The 20,241-nt window shown below is 33.0% G+C and overlaps 1 non-coding gene across 1 annotated transcript; it reads left to right on the top strand.

The window, feature by feature from the left end:
* Positions 1–16,716: 16,716 nt before the first annotated feature.
* Positions 16,717–16,823, top strand: LOC121204041 (small nucleolar RNA R71). Its single transcript, XR_005898969.1, has one exon. It is a non-coding gene; the product is annotated as a small nucleolar RNA R71 (small nucleolar RNA).
* Positions 16,824–20,241: the final 3,418 nt, after the last annotated feature.

The following is a 20,241-nucleotide window of genomic DNA, read 5'->3' as shown; positions in this document are numbered from 1 at the left end:
TAGAAGTCAAAAAATTTATTTTATTATTATTTTATTGCCTAAAACATGATAGTAATATCGTACAAAAAGTTTGTTAAGAAATTTTACCGTTTACATGCTCAATTTGATAAAAAAGGACTAAATTACGTAAAGTGAAAAAGTTGAGTTCTAGTAGCTAATGGTATTAAATAGCTATAGAACCTTAAAGTATGAACCTTTATATGGTAATTAGACCATTTATATGTTATTGGATGAGCATTGTTTGGCATAGGTGTAATTATTAATGTTTTAAAAGGTTATATATGTAATTTAGTAATTAAATGTTAAATTAAATAAAGTAAAATAAGCTTTCATCTTTTATTGTCTTTTTCAACATATTTTCACAAGAGAAAGTAGCCATTTTTTAAGCTAGAGTTCGGCCATGCTTGTTTGGCTCGATTAGGTATGTATTTTGTCCCCTTTTTATTAATTTTTATGTTTTTGGGAACATTGTAGCTTAATTTTGTTAGCCCGGGGACTAATTTGTGAAACTATTAAAATATTAGGGTTTTTCCATTAATGAACATACATGTGCTTTGATGTTTGATGATAGAAGATGGATGGTTGTTGATAGATAAACAACTTTTGTTAAGTGATTTTTGGTAAAAATGTCAAATAGGGATTAAATTGAAAAATAATAAATATTACATGGTATAATTTGTGAATTAGTGAAATGTGTGGGCTGCTATAAGTGTATAAGATATTCAGCTAGGCTTAGGTAAGGGTAAAATTGTATGAATTTTATTGTAACGCCCCAATTTTCGGGAATTCTGTAAAAGTTGTAAAATTTAAAATTCTGTGTTCTGTTTGTTATGTGTAGGATTAATCATGTTGGTGGGCCTCTAGAAGGCCCAAGTTTAGGATAAAACCCGGTAGTTTTAATTAAATTTAATTCTATAAGAGAAAGGGGTTCTGATAAATTGGGCTTTTAGGAATTATTTGTGAAAAATGGATCACAAGGAAGCAAGTGGTAAAGTGGCATGTGACGCCACTGGGAAGGATGTAGTGGCGTGTGGAAGCTTGGGGAGGACCAAAGTTCAAGTCACAATGACAGCAAATTAAGTGATTAATTTTTTATGTACAGGAAAGGGAAGTGATGGAACTGAAATAAAAGTCTGCCAAGAAGAGTTTAAGAGGGTAAGGGGATTGAGTAAGGATAGAGATAAGGGAGGAAATCTAGGAGCTGATTGGGGTGAGCTGTGTTGGCCGAATTTTGGACTCTTGAGGAGCAAGAGGTGGCCGGCCAAGGGTTTCTTTAGGGGGGTAAATTCGGCTAGGTTAAAGTGCCAGTATAAATTCGGCAATAGGGAGGGAGTTGTGTCGTTTGCTGCTTTTCTCACCTTCTCCCTTTAGCCATTTTTGCTTTCTTCTTATTCTCTTTCTCCATAGCCGAACCTTTCAAACCTCTTGTCCATCTCCACCCTACTCTACATCACTTTCCTCCATTAATTTTCTTAGACTAAAACCGAACCTCAAATCTCAAAATCCCGAAAGCTATATTCTTGTGCCGTTTTTTTCCAAAGCCATATTCCTCAATATGTTTTCCTTTTTGACCAACATTCCTCTCCTCTAAATCCCGAGCATCTGTCGACAACATTACCCAGGGTTATAGCCTCAAATCATTATTTTCTATATCACCTAGAAAGGCCGAAACTACTATAGAGTTAGGGACTTGTAGCCGAAACTTCAAAGCTTCTAGATTCAAGTTTTACCGTCGTTTAAAGGTTGAATCTGCATCAGATCTACGTGGAAAGTAGGAAGGAATAAGGGTAAGTGCTCATCACTCCAAATCTAGTCTTATTTTTCAAGTTAGGAAAAGCCGAAGTCCCTAAAATCTAGGGAGGCTATCGATTTGGGCATAGGGCATAAAGGGTCTTTAAACGATGATTTATTTTGATGACTAGTGTCTTCTCAAGGGTTGGATTGAAGGCTTGGATCTTTGGAGCGATCAGACTTGGATCTAGCCATCGGATTTCGGTAAGAAGGTAAAGTTTTAAAGGCTTTTAGGGACAGAGTCGAATATGGGTAAGTAATTATGGAGATTAGTGTTGTGATTTGCAATCTAAGAATTGTAGCAACGTAATTGTAGGTAGTTCGTGCGTGGATCTTGTCAGCAAGTCGTCACAAATCAGGTGTGTAACTGACACCCTTTCATAGGCTAGATCGGCAAAAGCCGAAAAGCTGAAATACCAAAAAACTGGTATTTTGGGCACTTGCGAGTGTGCGAATGCTCGTGAGACGTATGGGTAATTATTACTGGTAATCGGAAGTGATAAAACTACAGTACGCGCGATTTCGTGCGTTTTGATATTTTGGGCTTAATGGGCCAAAACTGGGTTAATGGGTCAACAGGCCCAATTCGGTAAGAACGCTCGGTAAGTGTTTTTGGCTAAACGTAATAGCTACGATATGCATGAAAACCTTAGAAATAGTTAGATTTACTAGAATACCCCTATGTATGCAAAATTACCATTATACCCCTATGTATGCAAAATGGCCTCTATACCCCTAGGGTTAATTTTGTCTGAAACGCATGATGAATTAAATCTGTATGATGTATGCCATGAATGTATATCTGTTGCATGGGGACATGGGTTATATTATGGAGGAAGCGTCCTGGTGGCTATGCCACAAATTATCTGTTCTGGTGGCTCTGCCACATATTTCTGTTCTGGTGGCACTGCCACAAAATATATGTATCTGGTGACTCTGTCACATCTTCTGTATCTGGCAGCCATGCTGCATATTTCTGTGGCGTGTAGCGGTTGGGTGGGTCGAGTAGTCTCCCCACATGGTGAAAGGATGGTATGGGGGTGTATGTGGTTGGATATGGTTGGGTTTCTGCATAAGCATGATATATCTGTTCTGATCTGTTCTGGGCCTATGGGCTTTATTCTGATATCTGTTCTGGGCTGAGGCCAACTTATTCTGTCTCTGTGGTTTGAACTGATTTAGGCTATGGTTGGGTTGAATTACACACTGAGTTTTCCAAAACTCACCCCTTATTTTCATCCTCGCAGGTAATCCTCAACCATAGTGGGCTTGGAGCTGTGAGGGATTTGGACTGGCCACATGTTTCTACGAACCTGGTTTCTTTCTGGTGAACTGGACGTCCTTTAATTTCAGCTATGGTTTTGGGTTTTAAGTGTAATAAGGCCTTTTAATTATTTTTATGGTTTTGTTTTACTTTTATTATTTTATTTTACTATGATGAAAAAAAACTATGATGACTAAGGAAAATGGGTAAGCTTTAGGACGTGTTTTCAAAAACATTAAGGGATTTCAAAATAACACGATTACAAGTAAGACTTCCGCTAAGCAAACGTTTTTAAACTTAATCATTTTCTTAAAGATAGACATAACCAGCCGGTTTTCTCAAATTATACGAGTCGTTAAGGTGTGGCAATGGTGGTGTGCATGTCTAGGATTGGATCCGAAGGGAGCTTGGTACTTAAGCAGTCCGACGGGCTCACCTCCTCTTCTTCCTAGTTTCCTACCTGGTGCACAGCTTCTATTCACCTTAACCTGCTTTAAAAAGTATCTTTTACAACCCCAACTAAGTTTTCCAAACTAAGTAAAACGGAACATTTTGAACACATCAATGTGGCGCACCGAATCCGGTCATAACGTCTAGGCCGGGTTTGGGGTGTTACATTTATTTTCTGAGCCTAAAGACTAATTTGCAAAGAAGTTAAAAGTATAGGGGAAAAATGATAATTTTGGGATAAATTGAATGAATTATATATTAGATCGAGTTAAATTTATCTGTTTAGATCAAGTCAAACCTTGTACAACTTTAGATTGGGACAAAGAGAAAGTCTCAGATTAATCGCCTCCGTATTTACGTATACTCGTCGAGGTAAGTTCGTGTGATTAAATTGTGTTTATTTGTTTTATTTTGAATTATTTATGAATGGTGAATTGTAATAAATATACATGGTTTCATGTCTAACGAAGTTCGACAAATACCGAGTCCTGTTTGAACCTTAGGAATCCGTAGGATACAAATGACATGTCAGTAGGGTTTACATGATTTGAGTGTTAGTTCTAAATGTCTTACTAATGCTTGAGGTCAGGCATGTATTGCGGATAGCCCACAGTTAGTGTGAATAGCATTGTGTAGGTACATTTCGACCCAAAGCTTGTGAGAGCATACCGATTACAGCTCGAGTGAGCATACCTATTCAAAGCTTGTATGAGTATACATGTACATGAATTGATGGATTACTATTATATGAGCTAGCACACTATGTGTGAGCTATCCCAGGTATCCAACGGTATTCTAAACGGTTCAACGGGCAATGTTTCAATATCAAATGATAAGAGTTCAATACGAACTATTACAGGTATATACATGAATTATATGGAAATGTTGTTACATGGTATATGGAAACTTGAATTGGTAGATGCATGTATTTGGAACTTGATCAATTGGTGTATTCATCCATGTTAATTGGCTTATATATGTAATTACATGGAAACATGGTTGGTGTATATGTGTTTAGGCATTTGGCTAAATTATATTAGGATATGCTTGTTTACTTACCTATTATATGACTAAATGGTAAGTTAAATTCTATGTTATCCGAACTTACTAAGCTTAAATGCTTACTCTGTGTTATTTTCCGTGTTTTATAGTGAATCGAAAGCTCGTTCAGGTTGGAAGCTTGTTGGAGCTATATCATACTATCCATCAGCCCTTTTGGTACATTTGGTTGTTAAATTTTGGTTACAATGGCATGTTTAGGTATTTTGGGCTAATGTGGCCATACATTTTGGTTGTGGTTTTGGCCATTTAGTTTGGCTCATGATTTGACATTTTTTGGTTAAATGGTATAGTTTTGGTATGTAAATATTAGCCTTAATATGGTTGATGATTTGCTTAATGTGTTTGAAAGATGGAAATTGGAATGATAGTGGAATGTGTATATTAAATTTGTCTTATAACTTGTTGTGAATTGGTACTTTGCTATGGAAAACATATATGTATATTGAGGCTAATAATTGAGTGATATAGTTGGTACCATTTGGTATGTTTTGGTAAGGTAACTATATGGCATGTATTGATGCAAATGTGCCTATAAGTTGTTGAGTATTTTGGTCAATTAGAGTACGTGATTATACAAACTTACATGTTGTCATTTGAGGTGCCTAAGGGCATATTGGTTGTATGATGTTGTACCATATGTATATGACTTGTTTATGCTTGATTTGAACCTTGTTATGGCTTGTAAGTATGTGCAATGTTGAGTGTAGGTACATAACAATTTGGGTGAGAAAAATGGCTTGTAAAATGGCCTATTTTCATCCACACGGGAAGAGACATGGGCATGCATCTTAGTCGTGTGTGACATACGGCCAGGTGATATGGTCGTGTGTCCCTTATAGCTTTCAAAGGGTTGCAAGTTAGGTTGTTACACGGCCTAGCACATAGTCTAGCACATAGGCATGTGAGGTTATTTCGAAGGGTACACGGCTTAGCACACGGGCGTGTGGCTTAGCCGTGTGACCCAGTCAGTGAGTTACATGGGCACAGACACGAGCTAGGACACGATTGTGTGTCCCTACTTCGAATGCCCACATGGCTTGAGACACGACATGTCTTTTGGCCGTGTGACCCCTGCAGTGTTGAAATTTTTAATGTTTTTTGAAAATTTTTTTAGTTTTCGATTTAGTCCCGACTTGCTTCTAATACAATTTAGGGACTCAAAGGCTCATATAAGGGACAATATATATGATTTGACTTGGTTTTCATATGTTCATTCATATGATATGAAATGTTTGAAATTTCTTTCTGTTTGAATTGTAAACTTTGGTAATGCTTTGTAACCATGTTCCAGCCAAGGATACGAGTTAGGGGTTTACAATATTAATACTTGCTCCCAAATCACATAGAGCTAATCCTCAGTAAGAGTCTCCAATGTAACAAGGTAAAGTAAAACTCCTCGGATCCTTCTTTTTTAGTGGTAGTTTATCTTGCAAAAATGTGCTACATTCTTTTGTCAAGGCAACTGTCTCAAATTTCCCCAACCTATTCTTTTTAGAGAGAATATCCTTTATGAACTTGGCATAATTCGACATTTGCTCCAAAGCTTCCACAAGAGGGATGTTGATATATAATTGTTTAAGCATATCTAAAAATTTATTAAATTGCACCTCTTGTTGATACTTCTAGAGTTTCTACGGATAAAGAGGTGATGGAGTTTTAACCTTGACCGGATCGCTTTTCAGAGGTGTGGATGTTCTTGTGTTTTTCATGGGCGTTGAGCCTTTAGGATGATTCTATTGTGCTTGGTTTTCTATAGGATTCACAAGAGTAGGCTTCTCCACTATGGGAACTTCATATTTTCGTTGAACTTCCTCCCGATTCATAGCTACCACAAGGTCATCTTCAGTTTCAACAATCCTTGGTTTCAACATTTTTCACTCCTCAAAGTAATAGCTTCACATGTTTCTTTGCATTTACTCATTGTATTCACTATGTTACTGGGAAAAGCTTCTTGAGGTCTACTTGTGAGCTCGTTGGCTAACTGTTCAATCTTTTTCTTTAGATTCCCTAGAGTTACATTGTTTTTGGCCATATATGCTTTCAAAAGGTTCTGCAAACTACTTGAAGACTCGGCTTGTAACACCCCTAACTCGTAACCATCGCCGGAATGGGTTACGAGGCATTACTGAACAAAAACACAGTTTTGAACATTCTCATATTAACACAAGTCATATTCATCTTTATAAAGCATATTCTAAATAAATATTAAACGTACAATATAAATCATATTGCATATATGAATTATATATTCATCACTTTAATGATAAACAAATCCTAAATACAAATTAAACATTTCACTTCTTAATTCTATACATTAATAATGAAGCATATTCGATCTAATTTTCATAACATACTCCCATCTGTTATCATAAAGTGTCAAGACTGAATTTAAACATAAAAAAAATCACTTAATATGCAAGCTAAACAATATGTATAACTATTATATATTCAAATGAAACATATCAAATTCAATATGCTAACTTCATAACAAAATTACAAATACATATTCAATTCATTAATTTACCTATTCAGCTATTAAAAGTAATCGTAAGGTCAGACTAATTCCACCACTCAATCTTAAGTTAGAAATTTACCAATGCAAAACTCACTATTCATATGGTCATTTATAACTTTGCATTAACCGAATATAACCATGCTATGTTTAAGGTTTCATTTCCTTCATTTAACCCTATCACTTTATATGCATATATTTTATCAAGAAAATGAATTGATATACACATATACCAGCCTTATTGTAAGCACATACATATATATATGCTCAAATAACAAAGCATAACTAAATAAATTAGCACATATCTTTTACTAGAACCCACTTTTCAAATATAAGTCTAAATTATAATATGTCAAACTTACCATAACAATAAATCATGAATTATACATATCATTATTATAACCATTATATATATCATATGGCCGAGACACATAAACAAACTTCACAAACATCATATACCTTGAATACACTTGCAATATAAGTTCAACCAAGTCCAAGAATTTATATATACATCCATTAGCATTAAATTCATCCAAAATTCACATAAATACATATATAAATACCAAAATAATAATCATATATGTTCTACATCTCATGCCACCTTTATTCAAATATACTTATTAACTCATTTTAAAACATTACTAACACATACAAAATTATAATTTAATCATCTTAACCAAAGGTAGCAAACAACCATAATTCATTCGGTTATATATATATATCATAGTCTATTCATTCATGCCATATCCAAAATCATCAACTAAACTCAATGTACAAATCCAAAATCATCAACTAAACTCAATGTACAAACACATATCACAATTTCTAATCATCCATGACACATAGCATAATAACCAAAATGAACTTAAACTATAGTTAAACCAAAACCAAACTCAAGCATAGAAGTTTAAGCCATTTTCGCATGGCTTAAACTATACAAAATCAAAATTCAACATTTCAACTACAATCTAGCCTATACATGCCATAGGTTCGAATATTCAGCTTATAAAATACCGAAGGCAGTCGATAGTGTAATAAGCTTCTCTAACGATATACATGAACATACACGACGTAAGCTCTCATAGCTTAGTAAGTCATAAGCAAATAAACAACTAAATGACATAATCAAATCATTTAAACTAAACCAAATTATATTATCATAGTTACTTTAAATCTTAAACTTACATATTCTTGTATTTTATATGTACTTTCACATGTAGATTATTCATGGCCGAATGAACATATGCATATTTTAACAAACTATCATTCAATTTCCAAGCCAAAAGATCTTTATCATAACTAGTACATATACTCTTATATGCATAAATTCATAAGTCAAAGGATAATAATCACATACATATTTATACTATGTGGCCGAATACACATACATATATATAAGCAAAATATCCTTCAATTTCAAAGTTAAATATCATTGTGTGAACACATATACCTATATTCATGAATCAAAATATGATATCATATGCATATACATAGCAAATACCAAATATACTTCACAAGGCACACATGTTCACATTAGTAATTTACTTACCTGATTTCAAGTAGGTAATAAACCAATTCATACCTGATCATTTTAGCTCATTTTACACAATTCAATCACAACCTGTCTTGCCGAATGAACCATTCAGAATTGGATAGGACACTCGGATAATCACACATATTGTACAATGCCAACGTCCCAGACGTGGTCTTACATGTAATCACATATCGATGTCACTCTCCCAGATAGGGTCTTACTCACACAGATATATCGAAGCCATGGTCTTCATGTCATGACATATGTATCCTAACTATTCCTAAGGTTCATACGGGGCTTTCGGACGTTGTAACTCGGTCGAAACGAATACATGAACATGGTTACCAAACTTATATACATTCAAAAATAGCACATACAAATTCATATATTTCATTTCAGCATATATACTTTACATTTAATTAAAATTAAGTACGTCTATTTGCTTATAAACTTACCTCGGACGATATAAAACGAAACAGGACGACTAGTCTACAACTTTCGTTTCCCCCCGATCCAAATCCAATTTCTTTGGTTCTTGATCTAAACATATTCACATTAAACTCATTCAAACATATTTTCATTCAATTTAGTCCAAAAACACATAAATGGGAATATTACCATTTTACCCCTGAACTTTACAGTTTTTACAATTTAGTCCCGATTGCACAAAACACAAAATATGCAAAATTTCACTATACCCATGTTAGGCTGAATTTTACCCATGTTCATACAAGTCCATATATTTCATTTATTTCACATTGTAGTCCCTCAAACTATTATTTTTTCAATTTAGTCCTAATTACTCAAAATCATCAAAATCTCCAATACAAAATATGTTAACCCAAAACATATCTTTCATATTTCATTATGAAATAAAAAAATCACAACCTTTCAAAAATGGCATAACTCAAAATATTCACCAAAATAAAAAATTCAAGCATGGATTTACTAGTACCCGAAGCAACGATCTCAAAAACATAAAAATTATCAAAAACCGAGTAAAAACGAACCTTGAAACAAACTTGGAAGGTGGCCGAACCCTTGAAACCTTATTCTTTTATTTATGTTTTCAGATTCAGTCATTAGAAAAGAAAATAAGACATTGGCTTTTTAATTACCTAATTTACTTATTTAACCTTGGTATTTTATATATAAAACATTTATAATGGTTGTCCACAACCGTCCATCATTATAAATTATGGTTTAATTGCAACATAAAACCTCCATATTAAAAGAACAACAACTATTCAGCCCTTTCACACCTTACCACCTAATTTTCCTTTTACATCATTAAGTCCTTTTATTTAATAGGACACTTAAACGACAAAATTAAATCACAAAAATTTCACACATGATAATTTAAACATAATAAACACAAAAAATGATTTTTAAATATTTTTTGACTCAGATTCATGGTTCTGAAACTACCATTCCGACTAGGGTCTATATCGAGCTATTACACGGCTAGCTGATATTTTTGCATTTGTTAAGAAAAACTTGGAAAATGATTTGAATGTGAAGGCATATAAGAATTACCTGGACCAATCCCTTGATCACTCCAGGAGAAATTTGGATGATTCTACAATGAAGGGTTGTAGTAAGTTAATTTCTATCCTGACCCACTTCTATTATGGTCCTGGTTGTCCATGTAATAGATGGATTCAAGGTTCAATAGGTAGTCTCGGCACATACAAAAAATCTCCACAATAAATACAAGAGATAAATTTCAAACCGGCTTGGTTGTTGACCTGACATGCTAGCATTAAAATCATTAGTAGAAAAGTTATTAAGGATGGAAGTCATAAAAGATACCTGGGGGGCCAAATACGTAAGTAGATTATCTTCATGACCTCTGGCCATTATTTTTCCTATGGCTACATGAGTAATTTGCCACTGATAATTGTTGCTAGAGATCCTTTCAAGGATTTCGTGTAACAGCCCGACTTTGGGCCTTGGAATAGTGATTTTGGTACCAAAAATCTGACATAGTAAAATTCATTTTTATTATTCTTTTATATTCTACATGTAACAGTCCGATTTAGACCTTAATCGGAATGGTGGTTTTGGGACCATGAATCTGAGTCAGAAAAATATTTAAATATTTTTTTTGTGTTTATTATATATGAATTTGCATGTGTGAAAGTTTCGTATGAAAATTTATTTGTTTGTGTGCTTAATTAAATAAAAAGGGCTTAGTCGCGTAAAATGAAAACTTGATAGTTTAATTCATAAAGGTTGATTTGTTAGTGGCTTTTTAATATGGAGTGTTTATGTTGCAAATTTCCCATGATAATATATATTGGACGCTTGTAGCCTTATTAAAATATGGTTTATTATTTTATTATAAAGGTTATTAAAGTAAATTATGAAATATTATGAATTATAATAAAACAAAAATTTAAAAGACATGCATTATATACATGTCTTTGGCCGAACCTTAAAAAAAGAAAAGAAGTTAAAAGCTTTTGGAATTTCGGCACTTTGGAGGCTTAATTCAAGGTTAGTTTTTGTTTGATTTTTGATAATTTTTACATTTTTGAGATCGTTGCTCCAAATACTATTCGACCCATGCTTGAATTTTTGATTTTGGTGAATATTTTGAGTTATGCCATTGATGAATATTTGTGTTTTGTGATGTTTGATGATGAAATATCAAAAATATGTTTTAGATTAACATGTTTTGTATTGGAGTGTTTGGTGATTTTGAGTTATTAGGACTAAATTGTAAAAATAATAAATTGAAGGATTAAAATGAAAAATAAATGAAATATATGGATTAGTATAAGCACAAGGAAGATTCGGCCTAACTATGATGTGGTGAGATTTTGAGTATTTTGTGTTTTATGCATTTAGGACTAAATTGTAAAATTATGAAATATTAGGGGTAAAATGGTAATTTTCCCATTTATGTGTTATTGGATTAAATTGAATGAAATTGTGTTTAAATGAGGTTAATTTGAAATTATAGAGATCAAGAACAAAGGAAATCGAATTTGGATCGGGGAAAAACAAAAATAGTCGAATAACCAAATTATAACATCTGTCGATATCCGAGGTAAGTCTTTGAGCAGTTAAACATGGTTTATTTTGAACATAGATTGATTTACTATGATGATTCAAAATTTTACAATGTATTATTAGGTTAGCCAAATGAGAAATATCAATGGATTAATGTGATTGAGTTGTATTTGAATGATATCAAAACCTCTGAAAGTGTGTATGTGTTTCATGGAATATTATACGATCCGATATATGAAATGGTGTGGAATGATTTTATGTTTGTGATATTCAGGATTTGAGCCTAGCAAGCCTTGTGCTGGTAACTTTGATCGGGCTTTGTGCCTAGCAGGCTTAGTACCGGTATGTAATTCAGGCTTATGCCTAGCAGGTTTTATACCGGTGATTTTTTTTCAAGTCTATGATTATAATAGTTCAAGTTACTATGAATATTGAGCAAGTGAGATTGAGTTGAATGGCATTGTATATGTTCGGCCACATAGGTAAGTATATGTAAGCTTATATTGAACTTGAATATTCGATTACATGTGAGTTTATATTGAATTTTGGTATTTGGTCATATGTGAAGTTATTTTGAATATGCATATTCGGCCATATGCGACGTTATATTGAAATTGAACTATAGGTTACATATGTTATTTTATATAACCTTTATATATTCGGCCACATGTGAGTTCATAAAGAATTTTGTATATTCGACCATACTTGTAAGTGCCAATGAGATAATATATTTGCTCTTGTGTAATTGACTATATAGGAAATATATATATATGGTGACATATATTTGATTTTGAACATTCGGCCAAGGTATCTTAATGTGTTAAAGTGTAATATTATTGATATAATTCGAATAACTGGATGTTTTGATTACCTATTGAGTTGTTTATTTTGTTTAAAGCTTACTAAGCTAAGTTAGCTTACACTGTGTTTTGGTTACTTTTTTTTATAGATTTTGGTTGTAAGTCATGAGCTTTGGGATGGTTATCGAAGTCATCTACACTATCATCAACTTCCGGTACTATTAAAAGTTTATTTTCGAACTTATGGCATGTATAGGCTAATATGCATTTTGTTCAACTTTGAATATGTATTTATATTGAGCCATGTGAATATGGCTTATCTTTTAAGTTTGGATATGGTTATGTTTGGCAATGGTTTATCTCATTTTGATTTTAATATTATCTGAGATGAATGAAACTTATATGTGATTGGTGTTTTATGATTTGGAAATAGCTTGAAAGTGATTATTGGATTTTGGTTGTAATTGATAAATCGGTTATGGTATGTGTAAATGTGGTTAGACAATTCGATTCTGGTACATGTTTGGTTAATTATAAATGTGAATTTATATATTAAGCTTGTTTAATGCATATTTTGAATGGCATGATATAGGGTATATTTTGTGTTAATGGATAGAACTTAATTCTGTCTGCATGTAAAGTGTATGTGTTTTTAACGTGATTAGTTGTTTAATATAGACTGTAAGTGAGATAAAGATATTTACCAAATGAATAGTGATTTAAGTAATAATGTACTATGGGATTTATGTGAATTTTAACAAGATGATAATTATACATATATATACATGTACATGTTGTGTATTTGAATGAAACTTGCCATAATGGTTTGGTTTATAATGAAAGTATATGCGTTTGAATATATTTGCTAATGAATAAATGATTTGTGATATTATTATTTAGTTAAAGATGCCTATAATTATTGGGTTGAAAATATGTTTATTTGAATGCCATGGATTTGGTTAAAATTTGTGGTATGATTCATACGCACAATGTGATTAATAATGCATGTATTATATTTAATTAGCTATGTGCTTAATATATTTATGAGTATGACTCGTATAAATATGTGAATGTTTGGAATTTTGTTTTTGTTCATTAATGCCTCATAACCCTAGTCCGGCGACGGATACGGGTTAGGGGTGTTACACTGTAATTTTATGGGATTGTTTTGTGAAAATTTCGTTCGAAAATGTTGACGTTTGGGCACTCAATTTAGTCAAAAGGACTAAATTGTAAAAAGTGAAAAACTTGAGTTCTAGAAGCTAGAGGTATCAAATTGCTATGAAATTTTAAATTAGAGGTCCTTAAATGGTAATTAGACCATTGGTTAGTTTGTTGGACAAAAATAGACATGAAATAGGTGAAATAGAATATTTTTAAGTTAGGGGCATTTTGGTCATTTAGTAATTAAATGATTAAATAAACAAAATAAAAGCTAAATTTTTCTCACCTTCACCCTCTTGGCCAAAGATTTCAAGACCACCATGGCTAAGGTTTTTTTCAAGCTTTCCAAGCTCCATAGTAAGTACGTTCTTGCCCTGTTTTTAATGATTTTCACGTTTTTGGAATTCTTGTAACATGATCTACCTATTTCTACCATTTATTTGAGTTATGATGAGGGTCTAAGGTTTGAACCATGTTAGAAATTTGTGTATTTTGATGTTTAATGGTAGATTATGCATGTTTATGGTTGGAGAAACAACTTTTGCTAAGTGATTTTTGGTGAAAATGCCTAAAAGGACTAAATTGTAAAAGTTATAAAAATGTAGTAAAAGTGTGTTTTAATGGAAATTGTGGGCTTTTATAGTTATGAAATTGGTTCGTCTAGGCTTAAGGTACGAAGAAATTGAATGAAAATTATTTTACGAGCATATGGGAAAAAGTGTAAATATGATAAAGTTTAGGGGCAAAAATATAATTTTACCATAGTATGATTTTTGGGTCACATTGAATAATGTGACTAATAATTGGTCTAAATTTGATTTTATAGATCAAGAAAAACGAAGTTCGAGTCTAGATCAGGGGAAAAACAAATATTGGACAAATAGGTCCTTTTCGCTGTTGTCGCACTCGAGGTAAGTTTGTATGTAAATATAAGAATTATTTCTATTATTACTATGAATTATATGAATAACATTATGGACAATTTCGACAACGATGTGATAAGCGACAAAATCCCGGTTGAAACTTAGGAATAGAATAGGATACGAGTGACATGTCACTAGGACCCCATGTGATATATATATGATTATGTGATCTAGGTTTTGGTCATGTACGTCCTACCAGTGGCTAGGTAGTCCGGCATGTGTTACCGATACATGACAACTTGTGTGAGCAGCCCGTGTAGTTACGTCTTGACTGTCAGCTTGTGTAAGCAGGCCCGTGATTAGCTCAAGAGCGAGCATTTTTGTGATATGAAATATGAGGTAGCTTTGGCTGCATATGTGGCACTTGTGTACAAAGACTTTCTATGTATCCGGTTAGTATTCCAAGTGGTTCAACGAGTAATACAAAGATTATGTCAAATGTGAAAGGATATGATTATGTTACAAAATTGTACAGGTATGTATAAAAATTCAATTGAGTATGGAATTCATGAATGGTGAGTTCATGAGCATTGTGACAATGTTATTGTGTTAACCTTATGAATAATGGTATACGTGTATATGTATGGTAAGAATTGTTAATGCTTATGAATATGGCTTTCAGGCCAAATTGAATTGAAATGTGGTATGTTGTATTTCATTTGAAAATTATTCATCAGATATGAGCAAAAAGAAAATATTGGCATGATTATTCACTAAAGATGGTTATGTTAGTATGACAAGTTAAGAGCTTAGAAAATTGAAAGATGATAAGTTATATGTTTGAAAATTTGTATATATCTAATTACTGTGCATGTTTACCATGAAATTTGAAATGATTTGTTAATTGGTGTAACATATTATAATGGGAAAGATTACAATTGCCACACTAATTCCAAGACATGCTGAATTATGGTCATAAATGAAACAGGGAAATCAATGTGATTAAATAAATTATGGTTACGAGACTTAAGGAAATTTATACTATCTTGTAATTATATTATTATAATGGTAAACTTATGGCATAAGTTGCCTATTATTTACATATGAACTTACTAAGCTATATAGCTTACCCCCTTCCTTTCCCATGTCTTATAGGGTTAATAAACTAGCTTGGGTTGGAGATCACCGGAGATCCTATCACACTATCAAGCTATCACTACGGGTATTGATGAATTCAAGTATTTTAAGTTTATGGCATGTATAGGAACTTGGTCATATGTTATATGTGTCATGATTAATTTGGCCATATGTGTTGGCTTGTAATGTTAATGTTTCTTCTTATATATAGCCATGAATGATGGCTTATGCTGATTATAAGTTTATTCATATTTTAATGCCCTCTCGTGAATGTCAGATTAATATGTTTTTAATGGGCTAGTTATGATGTTTTAAGCATGATAAATGATGGCATAAAAATGACATGTTATTGACTTAGTTGTGAGTGTTTGGCTACATAAGTATGATATGTTTTGTGCCTTTGAATTGATATGAGTGCATGTATGACTAAGAGTGACAAATGGCTTGGTAAACATCTTTCTTATTGTCCACATGGGTAGACACACAAGCGTGTGTCTAGGCTGTGTGTGACACAAGGTCTGCCCCATTGGTGTGTGATCCAACCGTGTGTTCCCTACACCTTAATTGTTGCAAAATAGAATGCTCAATATCGAGCACATGGAAGGAGACACGGGCGTGTGTCTCAGTCGTGTGAAGAACACGGCCTAAGCACACAGGCGTGTGACTTTAATTTGTTGATGACGTCATAAACAGAGAGTTACATGGGTTAGAGACATGGGCGTGTGTGACCACACGGCTTGCCCACACGAGCATGTACCAAGCCACATGGGCGTGTGACCCCTATTTTATCAAAAATTTTCTAAAGTTATCGGTTTTGTCCCGAACCCCTTCCAAAGCATGTTTTGGGCCTCGTAGGCTCATTTTAGGGATGATATGAATGTATGAGAAAAGTTTTAAATTTGGATTTAAATTTATGTCTCAATTTTGTATGTTTGCTTAAGTTTAAGTCCAGTAATGCCTCGTACCCTGTTCTGGGGTCGAATACGGGTAAGGGGTGTTACATTCCGTATGCTTCATTGTATGATTTTTTAAGAAGAGATCCATTGGTTGAAGCGTCTAATACCATTTTTTTATATGCGTTGAGACCAATGTAAAAAGTCTCCAACCTAATACAGTGAGGAATGCCATGTTGAGTACATTTCCAAAACAACTCCTTGAATCACACTCATGCATCATAGAGAGATTTATAGTCAAGTTGTTAAAATGTGGTGATTTCATTTCTAAGCTTGGCATTTGTAACATCCCGAAATAGGGCCTAAACGAAATAGTGGTTGCGAAACCATGAATTTGAGGTCAAAAAAATTTATTTCGATTAAGTTTTAAGGTTTATTCATTGATTGCATAATTGTGTAAAAATTTCGTGAAGAAATTTTATTTATAAGGGCCTAATTTGATAATTAGGACTAAATTGTAAAATTAGCAAAATATGTGTTTTAGATAATAATGGGGATTTAATTGAAATGGGTTCTTAAATTGGAGGTCCTTATTTAGTAATTAGATCATTATATCTAAATTTGGACAAAAATTGGCAAGAATAGGACAAATTTGAAAGAGAAGCCTTTAAGGGCATTTTGGTCATTTAGTAATTAAAAGAATTAAAAAGGGAAAATAAAGCCAAAATTGGTCCATCTTCTTCATGGAGGCCGAATATAGCATGGGGGAAGCCATGGTTAGGATTTTCAAGCTTTCCAAGCTCAATAGTAAGTCCGTTCTAGCCTCGTTTTTAATGTTCTTTATGTTTTTGGAGTCCCGATAACTTGATTTAGCTTATTCTAGCAATAATTCATGCTAGGGTTCATATTTGGAAAAATACCCATAGGTTAAATGTGTTTATTTTGATATTTTATGGTAGAATATGAAGCTTGAAATTATGTTAAACAACTTTTGCTAAGCGATTTTAAGTGAAAACGAGTAAAACGACATAATCGGTAAAAATACCTAATGCTCATAAGTACATGATAGACTGGGAATTTGATGTTTCCATAGAAGGGAAAAATGTTCAGCGTATCATAAAACATAAGAAAAATGGATAAATTTTAATTTTTGAGCCTAGGGGCAAAATCGTAATTCTAAAAAGTTTTAGGGGCAAAATTGTAATTTTCCCAAAGTTTGAGTTAGGGAATGTTTTGAATAGTAAATTAATTAAATAAGTGAAATATGATGTTTTATATCCCGAAAAGTGAGATTTGGACCTAGAACGAGAGAAAAACTGAAAATCGGGAAAGTTGGTAAAATGGTCGTTTTAGTATCGAGGTAAGTTCATATGTTTAATAAGCATTTAATTATGCATATTTGAATGATAAAGTGATATTTTGGCCATAAATACTTTAGTATTGACTTTCAGATATAATGATTAATGTTCGATAATAATTCGATATTGGAAAGAGAACTTGTATAATTTATATGTAAGACCATATTTTGTATTATGGCTTTGTATGATAACAAGAAAGTATTGACTAGTATAGTTTGATGAGAATAAGTTATGTTGATGATATGATGAGATTGAGAATGTAAGTATGTAAGTTGAGTAGCATTTTATTATTATGCAATTATTGTTATTAGTATTGTTATTATTGAGTTATGCGACTAACCTTGAGAATTTGAGCAAGTATGTTTCAGCTATGACTTGACAAGGAATTGATATCTCAAAGTCCATGGTTGTACCATGGCAATTAAGGAAGAATTGACGGAAAAGTCCATGTTCATAACATGGCATTTAAGGAGGAATTGACGATTAAGGATACCATGTAAGACCATGTCAAGGCATGGCATCGGTAAGGCAAGGATCCCGTGTAAGACCATGTCAAGACATGGCATCGACATTGATTAAGAACTCCATGTAAGACCACATCAAGATGTAGCATTGGCACTAAGACAAGGATACCATGTAAGACCATGTTTGGAACATGGCATTTGGTAAGACAATGATACCATGTAAGACCATGTTTGGAACATGGCATTTGGTAAGATAAGGATATCATGTAAGACCATGCCAAGTCATGGCATTGATAAGTTCTATAAGACAAGGAAATCATGTAAGACCATGTCAAGACATGGCATTGATGAGTTACTATAAGGCAAAGGTCCCATGTAAGACCATGCCAAGGCATGGCATTGGTGAGTTCATAAGGAAAAGATACCATGTAAGACCATGTTAAGACATGGCATTGATGAGTTACTATAAGGCAAAGGTCCCATGTAAGACCATGCCAAGGCATGGCATTGGTGAGTTCATAAGGCATGGATACCACATAAGACCATGTCAAGACATGGTAATGTTAAGTTTAAAAAGGAAAAGGTTCCCGAGTAATCCAAAGAGTAAGTCAAAGAAACGACAAGGTGAGAACATGAAGAAAGAGTAAAGGTATGCATTTAAGACTTATTTAATACTAAGATTGTAAGTAATTGAGATTATCAAGTATTAAGTAAGTGACGAGTTTTCAATTATGCTTGTGACACTTTATGACATGATTGGCAATATGCCTATATTATGAAAGGGTAGTCATGTGTTAAGTGAGATGTTGCAGGTATGTAAGACAGCTATTAAGTGAGGTGCCTTTTGTATTCTGAGCCTTTGGTAAGGTTACCAATGAGTAAGATGGAAAAGTAAGAACTAAACATTATTTAAGCAAATTATGACAGCATAGTAAGTACTTAAAAGTAAGCTCGGGTTGGAGGTCGTCGGAGATCACTTCACACTATCGACTATCAAGTTACCAAATGGGTATCTTCGTTTACAAACGTTCTAGTTTATGGCATGTATAGGGACTTAGTCGTTTTGTGTGTATGTCCTTATGATATGGCTAAAGAATGGTATGTAAATATTTGATAATGATTAGCTATTGAAATGGCTAATGAAGAACATGTTTTGGTGCTATGTATGCTTAAATGATAGTTAATACAAAGAAATCATTAAAAAGTGAAATTAGCATTAAAACAGTATTGAACAGCAGCAGAGACGTGATCTTGAAAAATCACCAATAATAGTAGAAATGGAATTAGATGATGAATGAGATATAGAATTAAATCTTATTGAGTCTATTTTCATATTAAGAAACAGAGTAAGCAAAAGAAGTGTATATTAAGAGATATTTGAATTTTAGTGAGACAGGGTCAAAGCAAATCCCCTATTCTAAAATTATAAATTCACTAAAAATTTTACAAAATGAATTAGGAGTTATAGTCTATATTTTTAGATTTCTTAGTGAATATAATTTCAATAGAAACAAACAGCATGGTTATTTGAATTTTGTACAGGGAGAAAATTGATTTGTAGTGAGAAGAGGTCAGAGTAGTCAAACAATGCAACAGGGGAAACTTTAACTAATAAACTTTAACTAATTGACTAGACCAAAAATTCTAGAAAAAAAATGGTAAAAAGATATACGAGTCTAGTTTTAGGAAAAATTAACGAATTTAAATTTTGAGTTTTGTGACTCAAGTTATGATTTATTTAGTGACTATGACGCAGGTGGGTAGTTTTATAAGGAATAATGAAATAAATTGTTTTGGTTTGTCTAAGTATTCGAAAATTTTTTAATGGTCCCGGTTTGGTCCTGAACCATTTCTATTGCATGTCTTAGGGTCTCGAGGGCCCTTTTTAGGGACATATTGAATGAATGTAAATAAATTAATTTTAAAAGCAA

The sequence above is a fragment of the Gossypium hirsutum genome, chromosome A07, assembly GCF_007990345.1.
Source record: "Gossypium hirsutum isolate 1008001.06 chromosome A07, Gossypium_hirsutum_v2.1, whole genome shotgun sequence".
Lineage (NCBI taxonomy): Eukaryota > Viridiplantae > Streptophyta > Magnoliopsida > Malvales > Malvaceae > Gossypium > Gossypium hirsutum.
Note: the sequence above shows the minus strand (reverse complement) of the source record. Positions and strands in the feature narration are given on the sequence as shown.